The sequence below is a fragment of the Cricetulus griseus genome, chromosome 6 (assembly GCF_003668045.3).
Source record: "Cricetulus griseus strain 17A/GY chromosome 6, alternate assembly CriGri-PICRH-1.0, whole genome shotgun sequence".
Taxonomy (NCBI): domain Eukaryota; kingdom Metazoa; phylum Chordata; class Mammalia; order Rodentia; family Cricetidae; genus Cricetulus; species Cricetulus griseus.
In genome coordinates this window covers 9,401,574-9,413,077 of record NC_048599.1, presented here as the reverse complement: position 1 = coordinate 9,413,077, position 11,504 = coordinate 9,401,574, and positions in this window count along the sequence as shown.

The window sequence follows — 11,504 nt, the reverse complement described above, 5'->3', positions numbered from 1 at the left end:
GGAAAGTATATATTTTTAAAAGGTTTCCCAGCCAACATGACTACGTCTCCCACTTGGCACTCAGAGATGAGCGTATCATAATATTTAAATCAGTTTTGAGAAACTCTCTTGGAAAAGGAAAGGGGGGAAATCCCCTGGTGGAATAAGTACCCAGGGAGGCCACCAGGAGTTCATTACCATAGTGACTGATGCTGGCAAGCTACACCAGGGAGCCCACTGGTGCCAGCTCTTGAGTTCCATGTGTGGTTCACGTGCTCCTGACCAGATACCACTTGGCCTCATATGAAGGGGGAGTGTCAATGCCAGGCTTTACAGATTTCTTCAACTTTGGATATTGCCAAAGGTTTAAAGAACAGCAGTGAGGCAGAAGTCCCCTCCATGCTCCTTCAATGTTACTAAAGGGAAAGAAGAAAAAAAAAAAACTGTATGAGCATTGCTGGGCTGGGAAGGACCTGGGCAGGGTAGGGATGCGGCTTTGTGGGTAGGCTCTTGCTGAACATGCTTGGAGTCCCAGGGTGGATCTCCAGCTTTGCATGCCTCAGTGAGGCAGTACATGATCTGAACTCACGCTGGTATGGAATCTGTTGTTGTTGTGTGTTGTTCTTACCTACTTAAAGAGTTTGAGGCTGACTGGGAGACCACGAGACCGTGTCTCAAGAAAGAAAGAGAGTAGATAAACACACGGGGGCGGGGGGGTCCACAAATTCTCCATCACAATCTAGAAACTGTTTTGAGACTTCTTTTGGCTTTATTAATCTAGTTTCAGACAATCACGGCAATGATCAAATTTTATTCTCTGGTGAACTCAAACATGTGGGATGGAGTGCTTTCTGTCTTAGCAAACACCGTCACTAAAAAATAAATTTTCCAAGGCCTCAACAACTACTGACTGTCTCTCCGCAGTGTGGGAGTGCTGGCGGGGTAGTGGGTGTCAGCAATATTTCTGGAACTTTCTTCCTGTTGCCCTGGGATTATGCCTCAGGACAGTGTCAGTTGTGCTGTCCATGAGCCGCTCAAGTTCCCCCGAATATGCAGAGAAACCCTAGCAGAATTCCCTTCCTGGGTCCAGCTGAACCTTGCAGGGAGAGTGGCAAGCCTTAAGGGAGGGCTTCCGAGATGCCAGCTAATAAATACTCATTTCCATAAAATTTACATGAAAATCTACCTCTTGCTGTGCAGGAGCTGCATCTCATTACTCAAAATAGCTGCAGAGTAATCAATGGAGCCACGCCCACCTTGCCAGAGACAGGCTGTGAGGTCAGAGAGAATTTCCATGAGCTCCCCAAAGTAAGAAGCTGGACCTTTCCTGGCTCTTTCTAGGTCCTAGCCTCTCCTAACCACGTGTACCTTACAAAACAATAGTCTTCAGATTCGCAGCTGCAGTTTCACCTTTTAAAACAATAGTCTTTAGATTCGCAGCTGTATTTTCGAATTTTCTTGCGTCAAAAGACATGTGGCCCAGGCATCGGGTCAAGTAATTAAACTTTTAAAAAACACATAGGTCTACAAGAGCTAGTTCCAGGACAGCCTCCAAAGCCACAGAGAAACCCTGTCTCAAAAAACCACACACACACACACACACACACACACACACACACACACACACACACACACACACACCCCACAAATTTAAAAAAAAAAACAAAAAACCCAGAGACTGTTATTGGGATTCAAGCTGAGGGTCAGTAAAGCAAAGCAGCCGCCCACTAGCTCTCACCTCTAACTCAGGCTGAAAGGGCTGATCCAAGTCTCCAACTGCTGCCTCTCCTCAGTGTGGCTGGAAAACGAATGCTTCATACTGAATACTTGCTTCTGTCTTTTATGCTCCTCCAGTGCTGGGATTAAAGGTGTGAGCTTTTAGACTGATTCGCTCTTGTGTAGGTAGATCTGAGTGGCCTTGGACTCATGGAAACCCATCTATCTCTTAATCCTGAGTCCTAGGGTTAAAGGTGTGCACCACCACCTCCTGGCTTCTGGGATTAAAGGTGTGTGTCACCACTGCCTGATCTCTATAGCTTGAGGCTGCCTTTGCTTTTCTGAATCCTCAGTCAAGCTTTAATAAATCGTAAATAATATATCATTACACACATGCACAGGGCTGGAGGGATGGCTCAGTGGTTAAGAGTGCTGGCTGCTCTTTTGGAGGACCTGAGTTCAGTTCCCAGCATCCATGTTTGGTGGCTCATAACCACCTGTAACACATGGCAGATACACACATAAATAAAAATTAATTTCTTAAAGCACACACAGGAACAGAACTAAGTGTGGTGGTACACCTTTAATCTATATACTTGGGAATTAGAGGCAGGAAGGCAGAATTTCAAGACCAGCCTAGGCTACAAACTGAGTTGGAGGCCATCCTGGCCTATATACAAAGTTGAAGGCCAGCTTGGGCTACATAAGACTTTGTCTCGAAGAGCCAAATAATGAATGAAAATAAAATATAGAAATAGAGGGCTGGAGAAGTAACTCAGTCCGTAAAAGCACTGGCTACTCTTGCAGGGAACCTGGGTTTGATACCCAGTACCCACATAGCCACACATGCCATCTATAACTCCAGGCCTGGGAGATCCAATGCTCTCTCCTCTGCATCCCTAAGTACCAGATATGCATGTAGTCCACAGACATACATGCAGGCAAAACACAAAGAAAGAAAGGGAAGAGAGAGAGATCTAACATGAAAAATAAAAACCCAGAGATAGATATTGGGGTTCAAGCTGATGGTCAGACAAGCAAGGCAACCAGCCACCAGCTCTCACCTCTACCTCAGACTGAAAGGGTGATCCGGCTAGCTCCAAGAATCCTCAGAGACTATTGCTCTCCCTGTCTGTTAACTAAATCTTCACATGAGACCCTTTGCTTCTTCCTCTTATACCTCTAGTGCTGAGATTAGAGGTGTGTGATCCAAAATGCTGAGATCACCTTTGTGTGAGCTGGATCACACACCTCTGGATCCTTTTAGACTGGATCAATTTCATGTAGCTCAGTGTGGCCTTGAACTAACAGAGATCCATCTGCTTGTCTCTTGAGTCCGGGGATTAAAGGTGTGTATCGCCATTGCCTGGGCTCTAGAGCTTATGTCTAACTTTGTTTCTGTACCCTCAGGCAAGCTTTACTAAATCATAAGTACTATATCACCACAGAGAGGAAAGGAATAAAGGAAGGGGGAGGGGCATATTTTTCTTTTAAAATGTTTTTCAAACAATATACTTGCTTATGTTCCCCTTCTCCAGCTCCTCCCAGGTGGTACCCACTGTCCTACTCACCCAAGTTTGTTCTTTCTCACTCAAAAATAATAAATAAATAAATAAATAAATAAATCAAGACAAAATGCCAAAACAAAAGGAACAAAACAAACATGGAGTTTGTCTTGTGTTGGCCAGCTACTCCTGGTCATGGGGTCTGCCCTGGAGTGTGGTTAATACATCCAACGACTCTCCATTGTAGGAAACTGACTTTCCCTTTGTCGTGGGTTTTCAGTTGCAGATAGCTACATAGTTAGGGGTAGGAACCTGCCCCTGTCTATGTCCCCCTTTTAGGAAACATACAGAAATAGAAACAGACGATTTCAAAATTATACATACTGAAGAGAGAAGCAGCATTTACTGTCCCAAGAAGCTCCGCCCTACAGCCACTTTGCATTTCCCACTTTTAAATTACTTTTAGGTAACCAGCCTGGTCTGCTTCCTGGAAACTTAATTGCTTAATCAATGAAGGTGGTTTTCAGTCCAGAAAAAGAAAATGCTTTATAATCCACATTTTTAAAAAATGTGTGTTTGCATGCCTGCTCATCTGTAGACATCAAAACAGGGCATTGGAACAGGCAGTTGTGAGCCACCTGATGTGGGTGCTGGGAGCCCAACTTGGATCCTCCACAGGAGTAGCAAGCTCTCTGTTTTTTTAATTTTATTTTATTAGTTCAAATTAGGAACAAGCTTGCTTCAGATGTCAATCCCTTCTCCGTCTCCCTCCCCTCCCCCCCAACATTCCACCTGTCCCCTAGCCATCCCCCCGCCACTCCCCAGGCAGGGTAAGGCCCTCAAAAGGGGCTCCCCAAAGTCTACCACATCATCCTGGGCCAGGCCTAGGCCCTTCCCCAGTAGCAAGCTCTCTTAACCACAGAGCCCTCCCTCGAACCCATCACCCATCTTCGCGATCAGAAAAGACGACTGTCTCTGAGCAATGCCAGGTGTGTCCTGGAGTTTATTCTTAAAAGCACAACTGGGAAGTTGACCTAAACAAACTGGATTTTTTAATGAAGATCTCGTACTTCAACCTGTGCTTATGTGGGGTTGTTAAGTATTTCCAATGTTGGGGACAGGGAGATGGCTCTGCGGTTAAGTGCTTGCTGATCAAGTGTGCCTGCTGGAGTGGACATCTCAAAGGTGGGGTAGCCTGTGACCCTAGCACTGGGAATTCAGAGACAAAGGACCCTGTGAGGCAAGCTAGCTATGAACAATAGCCAAAGCTGCAAGCTCCTGGTCCCACAGAGGCACTGCCTCGGTCAATAAACAGAAAGCAATCAAGGCAGGCACTCGGTGTCACTGTCACTCCCTTCCCCCTCAACACATGCGTGCATGTGCCCCATGTACACTCACATACTAAAGGACATACACACACAAGGACACTACATACGTATACAAAAAACAGTAAAGACATGTTTCCAGGCAATCCCACATACCATCTCTAGACCTGGTGCCCTCCTAAAATGTCTGAGTTGTGCAAAAACTTTATTTTTCTTAGTGGCTTTGGCTAGGTGAGTGGAGCTTTGTAGGATCAAGGGTGAGAACCAAGAGCTAGAAGCTGCTGTGTAGAATTTACTTCTGTGAGCTCTCGGGTAAAAGAGTAACCTCCTTATCCCTTTGCCTCCCATGGGTGGAGGGAAGGAGGAAAGAGAGCTCCATTCCTCGGGATTGTTAAGGGTGTTAAATAAGCTGAATGTTTCAGAAGAATTTTGAGCAGGATTTTCCATGAAGAGTGTAGTTGACACACACTGCCTGCCAGTTTTGTCTCTAAGGATACCCCTCTCTCACACGTTCCCCCTGTAGTGGTACTAAGCATTTCCCCAAGATAACCCAGAGTGAACACAACCCTTTTCCCTCTGAGTTCCCAACACACTGCCCCTTAGCACAGACTCACACTGAGTAGAGAGAGGTGGAGACCCTGAGGGACTCTGTTCTCCACTGTGGAGTCTTCTCACTTAAAGCACACAGTGTTGTGCTGTGACATTAAACTGTTCAGAGCATTTTTATGGCATCATGTAGTTGGAACTCCCTCTGCTCCATGCTCCAACTTCGTTTTACCTGTCTCCCTCCCTGGCCATCATGGAAAGATAAAACAAGATGGGAATAGGTATTTTCCCTCTCTCTTACTGAGATAAACGTTCAGATTCTCTGTCCCAAACCTAAATTCAGTCCTCAACTTTTTCACACAGCAAAGATCTGGGAATGAATTTTTAAGGATGTCCTCTGGGCTCTGGAGAGATGGCTCAGTGGTTAAGAGCACTGGCTGCTCTTGCCAATGGCTCAGGTTCCACTCCCAGCGTTCACACCATGACCCACAACCATTTATAACTCCAGTCCCCGGGATTTGACACCCTCTGCTGGAATCCAAGGGCAGGGTACACCTGTGCACAGACATACATTTAGGCAAAGCACACATACAAAAATAAGTAAAAATAAAAGCTACTCCCTGAACCTCACTCCTTTCTGTCCCCACAACAGGCAGGCATCTCTCTGTCCTCTCCCCAGAATTCTCCTGTCTGGTGGCCCCGCCTATACTTTCTGCCTGGCTATTGGGCAATTAGCATTTTATTCATCAACCAGTAAGAGAAACATATATGCAAAAGGACCTCCCCCATCAACTTACCCAGTGAAAACCAGTGCGGCACTGCCAGTTGTCCCACCCAGGCTGTGTCCTGACTAGAACGCTCACCGTTTCCCCTCACTTCTCTTCTGTCCTTCCTAGCTCTCCTGTATCCACACACAAAAGGGCTGGGCGGTCCCACTGTAGAGCCACAGGCCATTAACCAAGCCCAGCTCCCAGAGGCCGACTTGGGTAAATTCAAGGGGCTCATGCCTCAAAGTAATAGCAGCTGTTTTGACCCTTCACAAAGGGCTCCATGTCCCCTGGTCCCTGTCTCCAGACCACGGATGTTCAATTGCCTACAGGTTTCTCAGCCTCGGCTGTGTATTACCTAGGAAGCACTTAGAGTATTCTAAAGCTGCGTCCAATTAAGGTAGAATTCCTAAGAGTGGCCTGCATGGTGGGAGTGTTTGTTGTTGTTGTTGTTGTTGTTGTTCATTTGTTTTGTTCTCTTAGCTTTTCTCATCTGCAAAAGATAATTTAGGCATTGTGCATGAAGGTCAATGGTTTTACATATGTTCCCACCCACCCCTCACCCAGATCAAAGCAGAAACCTTTATAGTTTCTCAGGACATTCCATTCTGAGCCTGGGAGGGTTTTAAAACCCCATAAGTCTAAAGTCCAATCAGGTGTGATCTGTACTACCTTAGGGTCATGCCCAATGTGGCTCTTGAAAGGGTCCCACAAGTCTTTCTGGAAGTGGCTAAAGGTGCCCCTGGATGGAGAAGGGAATAAAGCCAAGCATAGTGTGTAATTACACTCTCCGCACTTGCACTTGGGAGGCTGAGGCTGCACCACGTGGACAGGGGAAGAGTCGGGAAGCAGGATCGATGGTGGAGCCTACTGTGTTCTCACACATTCCACACACACACAAAGGAGGGGTCTTGAAGGCAGAGGCAGCATATTTCCAGAGCCGAAGAAAGTGTGTGACCCATGCAAAATACCTAGGAAGTGGGGAAAGAAAGGGGCTTGTAAGCCAGGCGAATGCTGTGCTCCCTTTAGAAGGTTCCACGGGTTCTCCAGGGAGATCGGCCATAGGCAGCTCTCAGCCCTTTTTGTACTCTCTGTCTTTTCTCCTTGACCTAAGAAGGATAAGAGGATAAATTCAGGAAAGTGTGGATTCTGGGTCTTGTTCGCCAGCAGAGATCAAACCCTGTCTGTGCGTAAGTGTTTCCCACGACTGGTGGCATCATCTGGTGGGTGTGTTGAAAGCCGATGTCAACTGCAGGGCATCTCAATGGCGGTGTGTGTGTGTGTGTGTGTGTGTGTGTGTGTGTGTGTGTGTGTGTGTGAGTGTGTGTGTGTGTGTGAGTGTGTGTGTGTGTGTGTGTGTGAGTGTGTGTGTGAGTGTGTGTGTGTGTGTGTGTGTGAGTGTGTGTGTGTGAGTGTGTGTGTGTGTGAGTGTGTGTGTGAGTGTGTGTGTGTGTGAGTGTGTGTGTGTGAGTGTGTGTGTGTGAGTGTGTGTGTGAGTGTGTGTGTGTGAGTGTGTGTGTGTGTGTGAGTGTGTGTGAGTGTGTGTGTGTGAGTGTGTGTGTGTGTGTGTGTGAGTGTGTGTGTGTGAGTGTGTGTGTGAGTGTGTGTGTGTGTGAGTGTGTGTGTGTGAGTGTGTGTGTGAGTGTGTGTGTGTGTACGCGCGCGCGCGCGCGGGCACGCATGTCCCTGTGCATGTGAAGGCAGAAAACCAGCTGAGGACTTGGGGAAATTGATGTTGTAACCAGCAAAAGGCCAGCGACACTTTGGAATGATCCATGTCACAGGCACGCTGAACTGCCCTGGGTCACCAGGGGAGGCTTTTAAAAAAATAGAGAGAGAGAACTTAGGAGTTTGAAAAATATGTGTTTTGCCTGGAAGGCAGTTAAAAAGGCTTTACTGTGTCAGCAGGCTCCGATCATTTATACATTTTTTTCTGCCCACATATTTTATTCATAATGACTATTTTATTCTCCTTTATTATGTCAAGTTGGTGTTGGACATTTCTGTGTTTTTCTTAGAAAACAACCCATTATCTGAATGAGTCACGTGACTCCAGTTAAACTCTAGCACATTGGGGGGCAAGGTTAAAACTGAGTCTCCCCTCTGAGCTGCTGGGAAGGCTTCAGAGGTGGGGCTAAAATTTATTATTTTATTTTCCCAAGTGTCTCACGTCGAGTGGGAGGTGGGAAGGGAGTGTGGTGTGAACAATGGCAGAGAGCTCAGGGGCCAAAGACCAACACCATTCAGGCTCTAAAATGGAGAGAGCCATGGTTGTTCACCAGCAAGCAGAGCAGCGCTGTGAGCTGGTGTCTCTGCCTTATTGTTGCCTCCTCCTCCTCCCCCTCCTCTCCCTCCTCCTCCTCATCCTCCTCCTCCTCCCCCTCGTCGTCGTCGTGGAGATCTGCCATTGTTCCTATGAGATCTGAGCTGCTCTGCCACTGTGTTCTTCAACACCATTTGAGGATAGGGAGACTGTGCCCTCCTGACCTGGATTCTTCTCATCCAGACCACAGTTTGGTCATTATTTGGAGTTTGTAGACCTTCCAATTATCCGTTGTGAGACACTAATCCTTCAAGTCAGGGGACAAAAGTGGGGAAGGCTCACGGGTACATGGGAAATGCTGGCAGCTCCTTCTCACTATTGGCCATTTCCGCTGAGACCATGAGCAAGGCCACACCCTCCTCACTTAGAGGGACAGGATCCTGAGACCAGGAACCAGAATTAATCCTTCCTCCCTATGTTGCTTCTTGTCAAATACTTGGTCACAGCAATAAGAGAAGAGATTTTACACACCATGAGGTTTTCTTTTTTTCCTCCACCCAGAATGTTTCAAAACCAAGTAACTAAAGACACAGAGTGGCTGCAAGACACAAGGTGGACTCACATATCCTAGGCTGGCTGCAAACAGATAATCTACTGCCTCAGCCACCAGAGTGCTGGTATTACAGGTGTGCACCATCATGCCTGGCTTGTAACTTGTTTAATCAAAAGACTGTGCCAGAGGTAATGGGAGTCCCTTCGGTGACCATGATAGACAGGACTGGCATCTCCATCCTTTGGGAGACTTTCTCTTGCTGGCTTTCTCAGTGAATGATCAGGTTCGGGATACCCACAAGGTGATGGTATGGTCCTAGGTGGTCTCTGGGAGCTGAGGGCAGCCACCTGCCAACAACCAGTGAAAAACCAGAGCCTGAGTCGACTGTAGCGTCCAATGAGCACGCAGTGCTGGCCACTGGCCCCATCTGGACTGCACCATTGTGAATCCCTGAGCTGGGAGACCTGTCTAGAATGCTAGAATGTAGTGCTTAGCAACTCTGAAATGCTAAATATGGTCTTCAAAGTGAACTGTACGAGTAGGGAAATTCACTGCCCCGTGACAAACAATAATCAGAATTGGGTGATACAACTAAGATTTCTTCAAGGCCAAACATTAGCCAAGACTGTCTCAGGCAGTCAAGTTCCCCACAGGGAAACTGAGTCCTAAACAGGGAATGTACTTGTCCTGGGTTGTTGGGTCCCAGTTCTGCCTAATAATAAATAAAATCAATTGTACATCTGTGACCATATAAGAACACAGAGTCCGGGGGAAGGGTACAGCCCCTCTAAGATTCTGTATGCTAAAACATGCATTTTGTTTTTATTTTGCTGGGATGACCCATTTCAAAGCACCATCCACGTGTGATAAGCTAGAACCGAGAATCACAACCCAGAGCAGAACTGCATATCAATACAGGCTTCTGGGCAGAAGAGAAGCCTGGGTCCAAGCCGCCATTGAAAAATCCCGCAAGCCAGAGGTTCTCAACTTTCCCAATGCTGAGACCCTTTAGTACGGTTTCTCATGTTGTGCTGACCCCAACCGTAACATTATTTTCATAGCAACTTCATACCTGTAATTTTGCTACTGTTGCCAATCATAATGCAAATCTCTGACACTCAGGATGGTCTTAGGCGACTCCTATGAAAGGATCACTCGACCTCCAAAGGATTGCAACCCACAGACTGAGAACTGCTGCTCTAAGCCATGTATAAAATGCAGTGTGTGTGTGTGTGTGTGTGTGTGAGAACTGCTGCTCTAAGCCATGTATAAAATGCAGTGTGTGTGTGTGTGTGTGTGTGTGTGTGTGTGTGTGTGTGCGCGCGCGCGCGCGTGTCTGTGTGTGTGTGCGCGCGCGCGTGCGTGCGTGCATGCGTGTGTGTGTGTGTGTGTGTGTGTGTGTGTGTGTGTCTGTGTGTCTGTGTGTGTCTGTGTGTGTGTGTGTGTGTGTGTGTGTGTGTTGTTGCATTGCATACCACCTTGCATTGTGATTCTTACAAACACTGACTTTTAAAAGTCATTCAGCCAGATTTGGGAAACATCTGTATTCAGAATCTGAGTATTTTAACCATTCCTCATTAATAGGATTTGTATGATAAATGAATGTGGTTGGAAAATGTTAAAGCATCCTTCAGGCCTTTGGACAGAGTTCCTTTCTGGTTTTGAAAAGTATGCATCTGGGGATGCCGAGATAGTTCTGCAGTTAAGAGTGCTGACTGCTCTTGTAGAGGACCTGAGTTCCGTTCCCAGCACCCACGTCAGGTGCCTCACAACCATCTGGAATGCCAGTTGGAGGGGTGCCTTCCTCTGGCCTCTGAGGATAGCACATATACATGACCTAGGGACAGACAGAGGTGCATAACATAAATAAAAATAAACAAAGAGTATGCATCAAAAAAGCCTTACACTGTGTTAATGTGCCTGTTTTGCTGAGGCAACACACAGGAGACACATCACCCTCAGCCTGGGACAGAGTAAGGGACACAATAAGCTTTTGGACATGTTGTTGCTGAGACAAGATCTTGGGTGACCAAGGCTGGCCTTTAACTCACTGTGGAAGACCATGATCTTGAAGATCTGATCCTCCTACCCCTGTCTCCAAGTTATGTGGCTGCAGCATGTCCTCCACGCCTGCTTTATGAAGTGAAAAAGCTCAAACTCAGGGCTTCTTGCACGCTAGGCAAGCAATCTACCAATCCACAGCAGCTGCTTTTCAGATTTCCAATATTCTCCTCGATCAGATCCCCAGATCCAGTGTCTTTCACAGAGCTTGGCCATATGGGTTTTGTTGGTCTGTGTTGGCACTGCCTCTAGCAGGTGGCTCCCATTTTCATGAGCATTGGACTTCCGCAGTGTGCAGCTCCACTGGAGTGACAAGCCCAGAGCCAAGCCTGGGGGTTAGCTGTGGAGACGGCAATGGGATGTCTCCTACCTCTGAGAAGAGCATGGTACAACTCAAACACACCTTGCATTCCCATATTCTGGGGATCCTGGACGCTATTGAAGGGGCTGTCTCATTTGCATTGCTAACTTGCTCAGTTTAGGGGCTTTTGGCCACCAGAATCTCTGCCCTTGGAAAACAGGCACTAACACCAAATGGTGCAGAACATACCATGCCAGTGTCTATCCTCTTACCCTTCATGTCCTGAAGTGATTGGAAATCTGGGCTGGGGAGATGGCTAAATTGGCAAGGTGCTTGTTTTGCCAGCACAGGGACACGAGTTTAATCACTGAATCCAAGTTTTAAAAAGCCAGGCGTGGAGGTGCATGCTTGTGATCCAGCAACTGAAAGGCAAAGGCAGAACTCCAAAGGTTCACTGGCCAGCCAGTCTAGTCAAATCTGTGAGGCCC